This window comes from Mesoplodon bidens, assembly GCF_964165515.1.
Source record: "Mesoplodon bidens genome assembly, chromosome: 14".
NCBI classification, from domain to species: domain Eukaryota; kingdom Metazoa; phylum Chordata; class Mammalia; order Artiodactyla; family Ziphiidae; genus Mesoplodon; species Mesoplodon bidens.
The window spans coordinates 15,184,979-15,203,242 of NC_138170.1; the positions used below are offsets into that span (position 1 = coordinate 15,184,979).

Genomic DNA, 18,264 nt, shown 5'->3' on the forward strand with positions numbered 1-18,264 from the left:
GAATGTTCTGTGTGAATGGCTCTGAACAGTGTATGAGGCACCTTCAAGACTCTTTAATTTGGGAAAGGGGCCACCGTAAATGTGGAGAAATGAAGGGCAAATTCTTTTTACAATGTAAACTTTTAAATTTTGTTGTTTTTAACTTGTTCTCTGTCTCTCTGCTTTGCAAATAAGATCATCTATACCATTTTTTCTAGATTCCACATATATGTGTTAATATACGATACTTGTTTTTCTTTCTGACTTACTTCACTCTGTATGACACTCTCTAGGTCCATCCACATCTCTACAAATGAACCAATTTTGTTCCTTTTAATGGCTGAATAATATTCCATTCTATATATGTACCACATCTTCTTTATCCATTCCTCTGTTGACGGACACTTACGTTGTTTCCATGTCCTGGCTATTGTAAATAGTGCTGCTATGAACATTGGGGTGCATGAGTCTTTTTGAATTATGGTTTTCTCCGGGTATATGCCCAGTATTGGGATTGCTGGGTCATATGTATATCCACTCGTTTTTAGATTCTTTTTCTTAACCCATTTTTAAGTGTACAGTTCAATGGTATTAAATACATTCATAATGTTGTGCAACCATTACCACCATCCATCTCCAGAAGTTTTTTCACCTTATAAAACTGAAACTCTATACTCATTAAACTTCCCATTCCCCATGTGACAGAATTTCCTTCCTTTTTACAGCTGAATTATATCCCATTGTAGGTATATACCACATTTTGCTTATCCATTCATCTACTGATAAATTCTTGGGTTGCTTCCACATTTTAGCTATTGTAATTTTTTTTAAAAAATATTTATTCATTTATTTATTTATAGCTGTGTTGGGTCTTCGTTTCTGTGCGAGGGCTTTCTCCAGTTGCGGCAAGTGAGGGCCACTCTTCATCGCGGTGCGCGGGGCCTCTCACTATCGCGGCCTCTCTTGTTGCGGAGCACAGGCTCCAGACACGCAGGCTCAGTAATTGTGGCTCACGGGCCTACTTGCTCCGCGGCATGTGGGGTCTTCCCAGACCAGGGCTCGAACCCGTGTCCCCTGCATTGGCAGGCGGATTCTCAACCACTGCGCCACCCGAAGGGAAGCCCTTAGCTCTTGTAAATAACACTGCTGTGAACATTGGTGTATAAATACCCCTTTGAGACTCTGCTTTCAGTTCTCTGGGATATATAACCAGATATGGGATTGCTGGATCATATTATAATCCATCCTCATTGGTATGAGGTGGTAGCTCATCATAGGTCTGATTTGCCTTTCTCTAATGATTCATGATGTTGTGTATCTTTTCATTTGCTTGTTGGCTGTTTGTATATCTTCTTTGGGTAAATGTCTATTCAAGTCCTTTACCCCCTTTTTAAAAATTTTTTGGCTGTGTTGGGTCTTCGTTGCTGCGCTTGGGCTTTCTCTAGTTGCGGTGAGCAGAGTCTGCTCTTTATTGTGGTGCGCAGGCTTCTCATTGCCGTGGTTTCTCTTGTTGAGGAGCACGGGCTTTAGGCGCACGGGCTTCAGTAGTTGTGGCACATGGGCTCAGTAGTTGTGGCTTCGCGGGCTCTAGAGCGCAGGCTCAGTACTTGTGGTGCACGGGCTTAGTTGCTCCATGGCATGTGGGATCTTCCCGGACCAGGGCTCGAACCCGTGTCCCCTGCATTGGCAGGCGGATTCTTAACCACTGCGCCACCAGGGAAGTCCCCTTTACCCATTTTTGAATTGGGTTTTTTGGTGAGTTTTAGGAGTTCTCTATATTTTGGATATTAATCCCTTATCAAATATGTGGTTTGCAGATATTTTCTATGGGTTGCCTTTTTACTCTGTTAATAATGTCTTTTGATACACAAGTTAAAAATTTTCATGAAATCTAATTTCCCTATTTTTTTATATTGTTGCCTGTGCCTTTGATGTCGTATCTGAGATATCATTGCCAAATTCAATGTCCTGAAGCTTTGCCCTATGTTTTATTTTAAGAGTTTTGTAGTTTTAGCTCTTATATTTAAGTCTTTGACCCATTTGAGTTAATTTTTGTGTATGAGGTTGGGTAAGAGTCCAATTTCATTCTTTTGCATAAGGATGTCCAGTTTTCCCAGCACAATTTGTTGAAAGGATTTACCTTTCCCTGCTGAAAGGTTTCAACATCCTTGACAAAAGTCACTTGACCATATATGTGGGGGCTTATTTCTGGGCTGTCTATTCTATTCCATTGGTCTATATGTCTGTCTTTATGATATATTCCTTTTTTTTTTTGGCTGCGCTGGGCAGCTTGTGGGATCTTTGTTCCTCAACCAGGGATGGAACCCGTGCCCCCTGCAGTGGAAGTGCAGAGTCCTAACCATTGGACCACCAGGGATGTCCCGATATATTACTTTAAAAAAATAATAAATTTAGGGCTTCCCTGGTGGCGCAGTGGTTGAGAGTCCGCCTGCTGATGCAGGGGACACGGTTTCATGCCCTGGTCTGGGAAGATCCCACATGCCGCGGAGTGGCTGGGCCCGTGAGTCATGGCCGCTGAGCCTGCGCGTCCGGAGCCTGTGCTCCACAATGGGAGAGGCTACATCAGTGAGAGGCCCGCGTACAGCAAAACAATAAATAAATAAATAATAAAAAAACAAAATTATTTATTTATTTATTTTTGGTTGTGTTGGGTCTTCATTGCTGTGCGCGGGCTTTCTCTAGTTGAGGTGAGCAGGGGTTATTCTTTATTGCGGTGCGCGGGCTTCTCATTCTCATGGCTTCTCTTGTTGTGGAGCACGGGCTCTAGGCGTGCGGGCTTAAGTACTTGTGGCACGTGGGCTCAGTAGTTGTGGCTTGCTGGCTCTAGAGCTCAGGCTCAGTAGTTGTGGCGCATGGGCTTAGTTGCTCCATGGCATGTGGGATCTTCCTGGGCCAGGACTCGAACCTGTGTCCCGTGCAGTGGCAGGTAGATTCTTAACCACTGCGCCAGCAGGTAAGCCCCCAATAAAGAGTATAACTACTCTTTATCAAATTGAGAAAATTCCCTTTGTTTTCTAGTTAATGGGAGTTTTATCCTGAATCGATGTTTGATTTTGTCAAATGCTTTTTCTGATCATCTGTTGTGATGAGCATATGATTTTTGTATTAACATGATGAATTACACTGATTTATTTTTGAATGTTCAATCAGTTTTACATTCCTGGAATAAATGTCATTTAGTTATGATATATTATCCTTTAAAAATATTGTTGGATTCAATCTGCTAAAAGTTTGTTAAGAATTCTTACGTCTATGTTTATGAAAGATACTGACCTATACTTTTCTTTTCCTGTAATATCTTTGGCTTGTTATCAGGATAATGCTGGTCTCATAGAATGAATTGGAAAGTACTCTCTCAATTACAGTTTTTCAGAAGAGTTTGTGTAGAATTGATGATGTTTCTTCCTTATTGATAGAGTTAACAAGTGAAGCCATCTGGGCTTTGAGTTTTCTTTGTGGGAAGGTTTTTGTCCAAAAATTCAATTCCTTTAATATGGAGCTGATTTCTTTTTAAAAGAAAAGCAATTTATTTTTTATAGAGCTATTCAGGTTTATTTCTTCTTTAGTAAACTCTGTTAGTTTGTGTCAAGGAATCTGTCCATTTTATCTAATTTGTTGAACCTATGGAAAAAAGTTGTTAATAATATACACTTATTTTCCTTTTAACCTCTACTATCTCTAGTAATGTCTGTGTTCTCATTCCTGATACTGTTAATATGTGTCCTCAGTCTTTTTATCCTGACCAGTCTGGCTAGATGTTTATATATTTTATTGATTTTCTCAAAGAACTAACTTTTGGTTTCACTGATTTTTTTCAGTGTTTTTTATATTTTTTAAAGGTTGTAAAAACAACAACAAACAAAGAAAAATATGTGACAGAGACATACCTAGCCTGCAAAGCCTAAAGTATTTTCTATCTGGCTCTTTACAGAAAAAGTTTATTGATTCCCCCTCCACACTTGGATGACTGTGTAAATATAGATATTGTTGACCTAAAACAAGTAGACTGTCAGTTATTTTTCCAGGAAAAAAAAAAAGGTTTATTTGGGGTCTGCAGAGAATTGCAATTTGGGATCTGCAACCATTGTGTCTATGTGCAAGTCCCCACATAGCAAGAGAGGGAGAACTCTTTTATAGAGGGGAAAAGGAAGTTGGGGGAGGCTATAGTAAACAAAGAGTCCATGGCTTTTCATTGGCTGAGCCCTTGCCAGGGATGAAGAGGAGTGTTTCTTCTTCCTGTTGGGCTCTGGGAGTAGGAGCTCCCCCTTCTGGTCTCTCAACGTTATTTAATTGAGATTTCTGTTTATTAACTTTTTACAATGTTTTCCTGCCATACCTCAACAAATCTGGCTAGAAATAAGAGAATCACAGTAGAGAAAGTCTGATGATCACTTAAAGGCACTTGGTAGATTACATAAGAGCCCTATGGTATACTCAGGTTGCAAAGCATCCCATATTCTCCTCTTCTGGTGATGTGAGCAGATAGAAGGGAAAAGAGGGGTAAGTGGGAGAGGAGGTGGTGAAGATTTTGGTAAGGGGACTCATTGCCATTCAACAGTGGCCTCTTATTTCAGCAGCAGTGAAATAAGGATGGTGCTGGTTGGTTTCTGTTGGGGCAGTAGAGGTGGGCAAGCTTAGCCAGGTTTTGGGATGTGTGTGAAAATTGACCTGAGAGGATTTGCTTGTGGACTGGATGTGTGGTGAGAGAGAAAGACAGGAGTCTGTTATGTAGTCTGGATTTTGGCCTGAACAAGTAGAAGGATTGATTTGTTGCTGAGATGGGGGGAAAGTAGAGGCGTGGGCAGCGGGGATCAAAAGACGGGTGCTTGTGCATCTTGAGTTTGAAGCTAGCTTAACTGCCATTGCTTTGGTTTTATTATCCCTCAGCGTTGTTTGAAATCTCGTTGGTAACAGGCCCCCAAAGAACTCCTGTGTTCACAGGAACTCCTGCTTTACCTCCCCGGATTACTCTAGGGATTCCTTGCTCAGGAGAAGGAAGAACTTTACGTTTTCCCCAACTTTACACCTTTCTCAAAATCCAGAGCTCCATGGTCGGGTAGCACACATGCACATTTTCACTTTTCATTATAAAAATTTTCAAACATATACAAAAGGAGAGAGATTAGTATAATGAACCTCTGTGTGTTAATCAGGCCAATCATGTTTAATCTACCCTCTCATATACACACACTATGTATATATATATATATATTTTTTTTTTATTTTTTTATTTTTTTATTTTTTTTCGGTACGCGGGCCTCTCACTGTTGTGGCCTCTCCTTCTGCGGAGCACAGGCTCCGGACGCGCAGGCTCAGCGGCCATGGCTCACGGGCCCAGCCGCTCCGCAGCATGTGGGATCCTTCCCGACCGGGGCATGAACCCATGTCCCCTGCATTGGCAGGCGGACTCTCAACCACTGCGCCACTAGGGAAGCCCCACACACTATATTTTAAATAACAGTTTGATATATTAGTCACATAACATAAAATACACCCTTTAAAAGTGTATATTCACAGCGTTGTGAGCCACCACTATCTAATTTTAGAACATTTTCATCACCCCCAAAAGTAATGTCACACTCACTTCCTGTCACTCCCCATCCACCTTTTCCCACAGCCCCTGGCAACCACTAACCTACTGTCTGTTCTATGGATTTGTCTATTCTGGACGTTTCATATATGGAATCACACACTCTATGGTCTTTTGTGACAGGTTTCTTTCATTTAACACGTGTAACAGGGTTCATCCACGTTGTAGCATGCCTCAGGAATTCATTCCTTTTTATGGCTGAATGATATTCCATTGTGTGGATTTACCACATTTTGTTAATCCATTTATCAGTTGATGGGCATTTGGGTTGTTTCCACCGTTTGGCTATCTGAATAACGCTGTTATGCACATCTTATGAACATAACTTTTTCAAAGTGAACATTAGATTTCCATGCTCTACTTTTTAGGATCTTACTGCATTTGGAAGCGCTTTTGCTATTTACTAAACTAATTGGTTGACCACATTCTGGGACATTCTCTCAATGTAAAGAAATTGGGTCTGTGGAGAAAAGCTACAGTATTATTTTCCAAAAATTAAGCAGACCAATATCACAAAACAGTGTCATGTGTCATGAAGGACAGTAGGTACATTTGCAGTCAGTCAGGGGTGACACCAAGAAAAGGGGAGACAGTAACTCCTCTTGTCAGGGCACTTTAAAAACCAAAGGGTTTTCGTGAACAAGTATTTTACTGCATGGGCTTACATACACTTCCACTGTATTGATTCTTAATGATTCACTAACATCTCAGCAAGAGAGAACTTGTTTCTTTCATTTACCAAAAAAGCCATCATATCCATGCACCATTAACCACCTAATTAGCGATTTTCCTGTAGAATTGAAACCTGCCATGTGCACAGATTACTCAATGTCTATGCAGACTGAGGAAACTAGTGTTGTCTTGGTTTTGAGTTAAAAGTTCAGACCCTTGGAGACAATGAATACTCTGTGGAACTCAGAATAGGTGGGTGCTGTGGCCTGAAACACCTTCTTTAAGGGACAAGTTTCTCCTCCCTGATGGGTTTGCCCACTCCCCAGGGGCCAGAGAAAAGGCCTGGCCTTGACCTTGAATTAGGAAAATGTGTCACAGACATCATGACCTCCAAAAAGAAAAGCCTGATAATATAACTCAAAATCTCCACAGGTCACTACCATCTTTTAGCACAATTAATTCATATCCTTGATGTAACCACATGCAGGTCAGCAGAAGTCTTAACATCCATCCATGCCGTCCTAGGGAGATTGCGAAGCCGGTTCACCTGCGTTTGCACCTTCATTTTTTTCCCATCTCATTCCTCAATGACAACATCAGGAATTCCTTGTGCTTATCAAACCAGTCATGTCGGGATGACCTCAGGTCCCCGAGCCCCTCCCAAATATAGACCCACAGTGGGGATTAGTGCAGAGTATGCAGTATTGTTTCCTTTCTTCCCAAACAAGAAAGCATCACATTTCCAGAATGGTCAGTCACTGCTCATTGGCCTCATTGCCTGTGGAGAGGAGAGTTTTTGTTGAAAAGCCCCTGAGCCGTGTGTCCATCTGTCTCTGTTCCTTCCCCAGCTGAGGGCTGAACATGACCTTGCTTGGAACCAGCGCTGTTTACTGTCATTCATCATAGATAGTAGCACTGAGACAGGATGAGGGGAGAGCACTTTCAGTCTCCATGTCACATCAGCGAATTCTGTCCCCCCTCCTCATAGCCCTCCTGTGGTCGGCATCTTTCCCTCCAGTTTCAGATGAGAAAACCAAATCCCACAGAACTTCACTGCCCAAGATCATGCAGTGTTCAAATGTGTACTGGAGGGCTTCCCTGGTGGTGCAGTGGTTGAGAGTCCGCCTGACAATGCAGGGGACAGGGGTTTGTGCCCTGGTCTGGGAAGATCCCACATGCTGCGGAGTGGCTGGGCCCGTGAGCCATGGCCGCTGAGCCTGCGCATACGGAGCCTGTGCTCCGCAACGGGAGGGGCCACAGCAGTGAGAGACCCGCGTACCGCAAAAAAAAAAGAGGCTTCAATAAATCGGTACTGTCTGGCTGATTGATTGGTGGTCAGTGACCATAACTGAATGAATGAATGGATGCAGATAGCTCTTGCAGTCCCACTATCCACGCTTTCAGGAATTCCCATCTAGGAATGAGAACACCTTTCTCTTCTTGGCAGGTGCCCTGTGTCTCTGAATCCAGCCCCACATGTGTGGAAGGGGAGTGGCTGCATCTGAAGTTGCGTGGCTGGTGCAGGGTTTAGAAGGATCCCATCACCCGCCTAGGCCTACTGACCCACCCAGTGCCGGGCCAGTGTTGGCCTTGGCATTGGTGGGCCACTGATAAACTTGCCAAGTTCTCTCTGAGCAGCAGTTCAGGAACTTGTAGGTCAATGCATTCATCAAGGAAGGGGATGTGAGAACTCATCATCTTGAATGAGTGAAGTAATGGTTAAGCTTTTTGTGTCCTTATTGTTCAGCATTTATTCCATCAGGTGAGTAGACCACCCACCAATATACCAACAACCTTTGAAAAAGGACTCAGAATATACACAAAATGAATGGCATTTGTGATGATGACTTTCTGTTGCTTTTCAAAGTAAACCTAGAAGCACAAACAAAACTACTGTCCCCAGGGAATAGTAGAAGACTGAAAACTTTAAAAGGGAAGGAGAAATTAATATAGTTCAAAAAATGTAACATGAAACATGAGGAACAGTTTATAAACAAAGAGCTTTCTGACTAAAACTCTGTTTTGCTTTATTTTTACCCTCCGGCCTTCACCCATATTTATGGGCCATCCTGGGGAAAGTCTCAGAGATGGGTCAGAATGACAGCAAGAATAAGAAGGAAAATGATGACACTACATATCATAAGATTTGGGGCGAAGTTTCTAGCTACATATCTTTAGTGGGCAATGTTTACTGCCCCGGACATCTAGTGGAATCAAAAATTTTCAGAAATGATTTATGTTATTAGAATTTCCCTTCCCAAGAGAAGGAATTTTAGAGTGTAATTTCACATATTCATTGAGTTTGTATCATTTATTCACTGTATTTATAGACTGCTTTACAGGGAAAAACATCAGATCTCCACTGCTGGTATTAATATGCCTTTATTTACTTCACTTGAGATGAAATTCTAGAAGAAACAAGAAGAACAGCAGGCAAATCAATTACAAAGAGAGACACAAAAGAAAGCAAGTATATGTGTTTAAAACTCTTTCAGTGCACATTTTTCTATAGGCCTATGTACTGTATTATAGGTACTAAGCTATCATTTTACCGTTCTTTAAAACAGCTACTTGTGCAGCAAAGACAAATAGAGATATGAAGGAAAGAGTTGTCTGAAATCCTCTCTATAACCTCCAAGATGAAAGTGTAACTATCCTTCTATTTTAGGGAAGTCCCTTAACTTCATGTGTCTGACAGGTTCTTACTCTCTGGAGGCTATTCAGAGGACAGGGACTGGAATTGCAAATGGTGTTTACCGTTCCTTACACCGGGAGCCCCGAGTGGTGTAATAACTTTCCGCCCAACACGCTTTATACTTCCACGTGCGTGACCTGCTTTGAGGCTAATCTCAGCCCTGGGTGAGAGCTGGTGCAGTCTTTAGTACCTCATTCCACGGATACGACCAAGGACAAAAGAAATCACTTGCCCTAGGCCCAGCCGTAGAAATAACAAAAGTGATGAACACACTCTTCCCTTTAAAGCAGCTTCATATCATTATTATGTTTTAAGTAACACTTTGAGAATTAAGGCAGGTATTCGATCACAGGTCATAAGGATAGAAATGGGAATCAGAAATTGCCAGCAGTGCACCTTAGTGCCTGGGTAGCAGAGGAGTGAGAACTTGTTGGACTATTGCATACAGATGTGAATTCCAATTCCTGAGGTTCCTTTCCCACAGCATCTGCCTGGGCTCCAGCCTCTGCAATCAGCAATCAGCTGGTGCTTCTCTCTACAATAACATATAAACTTTCAAACACACATTTCCAAGTACAAGTTGAATTCTATTTTAGCATTTCAACACTGGATTGGGAGTTTGGGATTAGCAGATGCAAACTAGTATATATAGGATGGATAAACAACAAGGTCCTACTGTAGAGCACAGGGAACTCTACTCAATATCCTGGGATAAACCATAATGAAAAAGAATTTAAAAAACACTGAAAATATGGGCCCAAGGGGCTTGTAAGGGTGTACTGATAAAAATTTTTCAATTTGTTTTCATGTGTTTTATCATCACAGGAGCCAATGTTGATGGGAATTCTGAATCCGAATTTTTCCCTGGCAGCATGGACAGAATTTCCAATAATAGTAAATGCAAATAGATAAAATTGGAGCTAGGGGTCAATAAGTGATACCTCTTCTTCCTCTTGCCTGAGTTCAGAACCAAATGTGAGACTGAGCTGAGGGTCCAGCAGATGGAGCTCAGACCATTCTCTCCAGGAATACTTGGCTGGATAACGTGGGTGCTTCACCTGGAATTAGGAAGAGTGCTCCAGTCACTGGTAAGGTTTAGGATACCCTTGCCTTCTCCAAACCCCCTCCGTGAGAGTTTGCTTTTGTAAAATTCACAGCATAGAGGAGCAGATCAAAACGTTTGCTCTCTGCAGAGGGATAGAGACAGAGAGACAGAGGCAAGGAGAAAGGAGCCAGTAAGAGGCACCTGAATCCGTCTCCCAAACTGAACAGTGAAGTCTCTCCCCAACCCCTGGGGGACGGGGCTAGTGAGCACTTTCTGGAAGTGGTACCCCAGAGGCGCTCTCTCCATCAAAGCAAAGGCTCATCTCAGATCCGATTATGATGGAAGCAAATGGGCTTCTGAAGAGGAACTACTTCCTCAGGATAAGGCACTAGAATCCCATGCATCATTTCTTCCCTAGACAGATGTAAAAATTTAAAAAGAAAAATAGGGAATTCCCTGGCTGTCCAGTGGTTAGGACTCAGTGCTTCCACTGCAGGGGGCACGAGTTTGATCCCTGGTAGGGGAACTAAGATCCTGAAAGCCGTGTGGTATGGCCAAAAAACAAAACAAAAAGGCCAAATATGTCACTGTCTGAGTTGGCGAATATGTGGTCTTTCCTGGGTGCAGGAATAGGAACTAGGTCAGTGGTTCCCAAGCCCAACTGTGCATCAGCCACGGGGAAGAGGATGTGGAATGGAAACAGCTTATTAAAAATCCTTATTCTCGGAACCCACCAAGAATCTCTAGAAGCGGAGTCCAGGTTCTGCACATCTTTGCATATTCTCTGAGTGACTTGGATACAGTCGGCCAGATACCAGCCCCTGGTGTTTGGAGCCACTGGCTGAGATGGTTTTCGGAGATCAATTTACCACAGAAGTCTCTTTAAAATGAATACTTCTAGTATCCCTGAATTTACACTACACATTTCCTTCTGTAAATTGCATGATAATCATAAATTAAATATAGTTGGGCATCTTTTTGGTGCCTGGATCTCCGCCGGGAGAAGTGAGAGGATGCTTTTGTGCTGAGGACCACACATGGGCTAGAATGGCTTCATCAACACAGTCCACATCATCCCATTTTTCTGTGAAATAGCTACCCATTTGTCCCAACACCATTTAGTAAAAAGTCCATCTTTGCTCCAGTGACCCGGGAAGCCCCCTTTATCATATACTAAATTCCCATAAGTACTGGGTCTACTTCTGGGCTTTCTAGCCTAAACACTGGTCTATTGGTCTCTGAACATGACAATACTACACTGTTTTAATTACAGAGGCTGAGACAGTATGCTTTCATGTCTTGCAGGACTAGTCCCCTTTTGGCAGTTTTTGTTTTTTCAGTGTTTTCCTGGTTATTTTTGCATGTTTGTTTTCCCCATGAACTTTAGTATTAACTTGTCTAACTTGATTAGAAGCCTGTTGGTGTTTTTATTGGCACTGCTTTCAATTTATAATGCAATTTCACTTTGGGGAAATGGATAGTAAGTCAAACCTATCCTAGAAAAGGGGAGGTCTTTCCAATTTCTTTAAGTTTACTTTGAGCTCTTTCAGTGTGTTTAAGTTTTCCTCATGTAGATTTTGCACATATCTTAAGTTTATTCCTAAGTAATTTAATCTTCTGTGTCATTGTAAAGGGGGGTTTCCCTACCATTATATCCTCTACCTAATTAGTGTTTTGGTATAGAAAGGCAATTGACTTCTGTATATTAATTTTATATTCAACCACCTCATGCAATTCTAGGTTATGCCATTATATCATCTGAAAATAGAAATAGTTTTACTTTACCAATTATTGTGCTTCTGATTTCTTTATCATGTCTAATCGTCTATGCTAATACCTCTAGGACAATCTTGAGTACTAGTGGAGATGCAGCAGGCATCCTGCCTTGTTCCTGCTCTTAGAGGAAATGCCTTTAGTGTTTCCTGATTTAGATGCTGGTTATAGAACTAAGATGACTAAGGTACATACATATACACACACATAAATGCATACATACATACATATATACATATGAGTACATATATTCACATTTTGAGAATGTATCTGTCAATTTCTCTTTGCTTGCATTAAAAAAATAATTTATTTAATTAATTTATTTTTGGCTGCGTTGGGTGTTTGTTGCTGTGCGTGGGCTTTCTCTAGTTGCGGTGAGCGGGGGCTACTCTTTGTTGTGGTGCACGGGCTTCTCATTGCGGTAGCTTCTCTTGTTGCAGAGCACAGGCTCTAGGTGCGCGGGCTTCAGTAGTTGTGGCACAGGGGCTCAGTAGTTGTGGCACATGGGCTCAGTAGTTGTGGCTCGCAGGATCTAGAGTGCAGGCTCAGTAGTTGTGGTGCACGGGCTTAGCTGCTCCGTGGCATGTGGGATCTTCCTGGACCAGGGCTCAAACCGGTGTCCCCTGCATTGGCAGGCAGATTCTTAACCACTGCGCCACCAGGGAAACCCTGCTTGTGTGTTTTTTTTTTTTTTTTTTTTTGGCGGTACGCGGGCCTCTCACCGCCACGGCCTCTCCCGTTGGGGAGCACAGGCTCCAGACGCGCAGGCCCAGCAGCCATGGCTCACGGGCCCAGCCGCTCCGCAGCATGCGGGATCCTCCCAGACCGGGGCACGAACCCGCGTCCCCTGCATCGGCAGGCGGACTCTCAACCACTGCGCCACCAGGGAAGCCCTAGAACCTTTAAATATTGATACATATGATGGGTGTGTCTCCATTTGTACTCTTGCGCTAGTCTCTGCAAATGTTAGGTGTGGCCTGTCCAGGAGTGCACATTATAGTGCTAGGACACCCTGAATAATAAATACAATTGTTCATTGTTTAAATGTAATTGAATGATCTACTTGGGGGACACACAGCTTACTCTCTAGCTTGGTCTTTTGATTTGTAAAGCAATTCCTTCTCTTAATTGCTTTCAAATAAGGAACTGCTATTTTCCTTCATAGGAACCAGGACAAAATGTTTGTTCTTTTAACGTCAGAATTAATTTATAACCTCCATCTTTTCTTTGCATACATTATATTCTACTTAATGCCTTATTGTATTTAGGACTGTCTATTTCCCCCTTTAAATTTACGGGTAATCATCCTTCTGGTACATATGCTGAAATGACCATAAGGCAAATCATAAAAATAACTGTTGCATTCACTAGACTGTCTTTCCCCAGGGCTGAGGAGTTAGGGTCTGATAAAGGTAGGAGCTGAATAAGATTTTCTAAAGGAATAAATGTGTGGATGAAGGAGTGAATGGTACATTCTGAAAAAATAATGATCACTGTTATAATGATAAAATTAATGTACACTGAGCACTGAGTACCAAAGGAGTTTTTCAACTACATTATTTAATGCCCACAGCAGTCCTATGTGTGTAGCACCATTATTATTATGCCCCCATTTTCCATATGTAGATACTGAAGTTAAGTAACTTGCCGGAGGTCAAGCAGCTAGTAGGAGACAGTGCCGCTGTTTGAATGCAGGATGCCTGTAAGACACACCAGTTACACTTGCATAATTTGTATCCCTTTTAAGGACACCTGGAAGAACTTTTAGGCAGAAAGAGTTTCACAGACACCACATTGAACAATAATTTGCAGTTGCTTATGACTAGTCCTTAGATGTTCTCACTAGACCAGTTGCCCAGTGCACCCAGGGCAAGACCTCCTTCTGTCTTCTGCTGAGTGGGCTCCACCTGTGCTGCTGATGTGCTCGAAACGTTGCCAGTGGAGAACAGGGAGGGTAGCATTTTCCTTTCAAGTAGTTGCTGTATGAAAGAACTGTCAAATACAGATGCTGACAGTGAGCACTCCTGTCCCCCTCCCCACCCTGGTTATGACACTGGAGGGGGCCTGGAGTCCCTGGTACCCCACTGAGCTTGGTCCCCTGGAAAAAGTGTACCATTCCCTCTCAGACTTTGTGGCATGTCCCAACTGGCCATGTTGGTAGATTTCTCTAGGACTTTTACATGTTCCCAAAAATGACATCACCTTCTCGAAAAGTGTCCTTCGGTCATCAGCCTTATGGCTTTTTCTCCCTTCTCGGAGCTTTACTCGATGCTTGACCACTTCCTAAGCACAAAATGGATTTATTTTCCTCTGTCTTCCCAGATCTTTAAGGTATGCAGTGAGCGATCTAAATGTGGCTTGAGGCCAATTCCATTTTTTCTTTGTTAACAAAGGATCACATTACAAATTGATCATCACACTTATCTTGATAATCCATGATGTTGGGTTTCTAGGAGCCTCAAAATTAGAAGAAATATGTAGACTAGAAATCCTCCCTTGGGACTATACTGTTAGGTTGACTCATTTGATCTTACTGTTTTTGTAGGTCAAAAATGGTCAAAGATCTCCAATTTCATGTGGCTAAACTTATATCTTGGAAGTCCTTCAGGGGTCTCTGCTTAATGGTACAGGTTGCATACCCAGGTCCAGGCTTCCTTCACAGCGTAGATGCCTCTGTAAGGGTATCACTTCTCTCCATCCACAATTCTTGCACCAAAGCAGAGGTAGCTGATTAAAATCCTCATGTTCACATGGACACAAGTGAATGTTTCCTTTTTGTTCAGCTGTCTTCCTTGGAATTTCATTCCTACTGTGGTTTTAAAATATCTCCACAAATTCTTTGATACCCCTCTCTTTGAAAGATGGAGCTTCATCCTTGTGCCCTTGACTGTGGGCTGGACTTGGTGGTTTGCTTCTAATAAATAGAATATGGCAGAAGTGATGATGTACCACTTCATAGATTAGGTCGTAAAAGACCTTATGGCTTCCGGCTGGCTGTCTCTTTGGTTAATTGCTCACTCAGAGGAAAGTCAGCTGCCATGTGAGGACACTCCAGCCGTCCTAAGGGGAGGCCCCTGTAATGGGGAACTGAGCCCTCCTGCCTACAGCCAATGAGGAGGTGAGGCCTTCTGCCAACAGCTTGTGAGCCAGCTAGGAAGCAGACCCTCCAGTGCCTTTCAGCCTTCAAACTACTGCAATCTTGGCCACCCAGACAGGCCTAGCTGGTGGTTCTGGCTCAGTCTTTCATGAGGTTGCAGTCAAGGTTCTTTAAGATTCCTTCCCTTGGGCTTCCCTGGTGGTGCAGTGGTTGAGAGTCCGCCTGCCGATGCAGGAGACACGGGTTCGTGCCCCGGTCCGGGAAGATCCCACATGCCGCAGAGCGGCTGGGCCCGTGAGCCATGACTGCTGAGCCTGCGCGTCCGGAGCCTGTGCTCCGCAACGGGAGAGGCCACAACAGTGAGAGGCCCGCGTACCGCAAAAAAAAAAAAAAAAAAGATTCCTTCCCTTACTCAAGACCAGCTGTTGCTCTCCTTCCCTGTGGTAGGCACTGTGCCAGGAACTGGAGAGCTAAACGGGGCATTCTTGTCTTCCAAGAGCTCACAGCTAGTAAGAGAGTCAGTCTCACTAATAATCATTGGACATAAACATGCTAAAATTGAAAGTATGTTAAGAGTGCTTTAGGTTATACTTGCATGGAGCTTTGGGAGACTCAAAGAGAGGCAGGTCTGCTTGATAAGGTGTTTTGAGTAGGTGAACAAAGAAGGGGCCTGAGGAGGCCCTGCATACCATGGTGAAGGTGACACCCTACAAGAAAAGCAGGCCGACCAGGCCCCTCTTCAGAGACCAGGAGCTGCTCTGAGACTACTCTGTGGGGACCAGGAAATCCCAGACCACCCTGTCTGTACCTCTTCCTGAGCAGTAGTGACCTTTCAAGAAAACAGAATTAATGGTAAGAAGGCAGAGGGCCGGCTAGGAAGAGGGGTAAGGAAATTATCCTTTTTGGAAATGAAGTGTCTTGGAAAAAGTGTGCCCAGGCCTGTGGAGAGTTCAAGATCATAATGATCATAGCTCCACTGAAGGGAATCTAGCCCTCAGTTAACAGTGTAGCAATAAAGTGCTGTTAACATATAACCAAAGGTGCATCTCAACGCTAGAGTCTCCTGAGAGCAAAACAAACAAACAACACCCAAAGAAATTATGAAGATGTAAAACTTCAACTTCTCCTTGAGCACAAAGCCCAAAGTTCTTGGTTCTGGGCTCATTTAAGATGACTTTACCAGGCCCAAGGTGTTACTGGTTGACAGCTTGGACTGAGTCCACATCATGGAAATGCATGGGGGATTTGCTCCTTGTACTCGCTCTTGTAACGGACTCTGCTACTTTCTCATAGTTAGTGGCTTTCTAAAGTTGAAATAAAGTTTGGAAATTGACTGTATTTGGCAAAACATGGTAATTGTGCTTATTTTTTTCCCACAGAAAATAATCCAACAAAGGACCAAAATCACAACCCACCACCTGTGAAGAACATCTTCCAAACTCTCCAAAGATCTTTAGGTAAATGAGAACTTATGACCATATTGATGATAAGTATATATAGTGACTCCTGATTCTAGTTTTTGTTTTTGTGCTACAGAGACAAGGAATGTAAAAATTTGCATTCAAGTGGCAAGTCTATCTTTTTTTTTAAAACTCTATGAAAGAGCAAGGCAAACACAACCCCTTAGTAGATGAACTCTGTGTTATCCAGAGTTTTCTGTCTGTGGTTGTTAATTCCTTGACCCTGATTTGACAAGCTGGCACTTCCAAAGTCAAGTAATTATGAGTCATTTTAAGCTGAGAGTTTTCTCTCTTTTTCTAAGACAAGTTGAATAAAAAATAAATTTATTTCTTTTTCCAGAAATGTGAGGCTGTTATCACATACTTCCTAGACAGATTCACCAAACTCACCCCAGAGCTGCAGCATTAGCTGCAGTTTTTCAACCCTGTCTGTTTCTACTAAGCCATTCTGTGGTCCCTCTACCCATAAATGAATATTTCAGTGTATTTAATCTCCTGTATTGCCCTTGCAATTCAAGAAACATTCTTTTTAAAATTGAAGTATAATTGACTTAAAATATTATATTAGTTTCAGGTGTACAACATAGTGGTTCAATATTTTTATACATTACAAAGTGATCACCCTAGTAAGTTTAGTTACTATCTGTCACCATACAAAGTTATTACAATATTATTGACTATATTCCCTATGCAGTACATTACATACCCGTGACATATTTATTTCGTGACATATTTATTTTATAACTAGAAGTTTGTTCCTCTTAATCTCCCTCATCTATTTCACTCATCCTCCCACGCCTCCTCCCCTCAGGCAACCGTCAATTTGTTCTCTGTATTTATGAGTCTGTTTCTGTTTTGTTATGTTTCTTAATTTGCTTCATTTTTTAGATTCCACATGTAAGTAAAATCATACAGTATTTGTCTTTCTCTGTCTGACTTATTTCACTTAGCCTAATACTCTCTAGGTCCATCCATGTAATCACAAATGGCAAGACTTCATTCTTTTTTATGGCTGAGTAAGACTCCATTGTGTGTGTGTGTGTGTGTGTGTGTGTGTGTGTGTGTGTGTATAAAATATATATATGACATCTTCTTTATCCATTCCTCTATTTTGTTCTTGTTTTTGATTTTGGCCGCACCCCACAGCATGTGGAATCTTAGTTCTCCGACCAGGGACCAAACCTGCACCTCCTGCATTGGAAGCACAGGGTCTTAATCACTGGACCACCAGGGAAGTCCCATTCCTCTATTGATGGACATTTCTGTTGCTTCCATATCTTGGCTATTGTAAATAATGCTGCGGTGAACATAGGAGTGCATATATCTTTTCAAATTAGTGTTGCTGTTTTATTTGGAAAAATATCCAGAAGTGGAATTGCTGTATCATATGATAGTTCCATTTTAAATTTTTTGAGGAACCTCCATACTGTTTCCATAGTGGCTGCACCAATTTACATTTCCACCAACAGTGTTCAAGTGTTCCCTTTTCTCCATATCCCTGCCAACAGTTGTTATCTCTTGTCTTTTTGGTAATAGACATTCTGACAGATGTGAGGTGATATCATGGTTTTGATTTTCATTTCCCTGATGTTTAGTGCTGTTGAGGATCCTTTCTTGTATCTGTTGGCCATCTGCCTGTCCTCTTTGGAAAAAATGTTTATCCAGGTCTTCTGCTTATTTTAAAATCAGGTTGTTTGTTTGATATTGAGGTGTATATGTTCTTTGTATATTTTGGATATTAACCCCTTATCAGATATGTTATTTGAAAATGTCTTCTCCCATTCAGTAAGTGGCTTTTTCATTTTGTGGATAGTTTCCTTTGCTGTGCAAAAGCTTTTTTTTTTTTTTTTTTGCAATACGTGGGCCTCCCACTGCTGTGGCCTCTCCCACTGCGGAGCACAGGCTCCGGTCACGCAGGCTCAGCAGCCATGG

The 18,264-nt window shown here is 42.3% G+C and overlaps 1 long non-coding RNA gene across 1 annotated transcript in view; it reads left to right on the forward strand.

Moving 5' to 3' along the window:
- LOC308627455 overlaps positions 1-18,264 on the forward strand; it is a 39,262-nt gene that overhangs the window by 3,145 nt on the left and 17,853 nt on the right. Inside the window, exon 2 of the long non-coding RNA XR_014017406.1 lies at positions 16,252-16,329. This is a non-coding gene — a long non-coding RNA (uncharacterized lncRNA). The remainder of the gene's footprint in view (positions 1-16,251; positions 16,330-18,264) is intronic.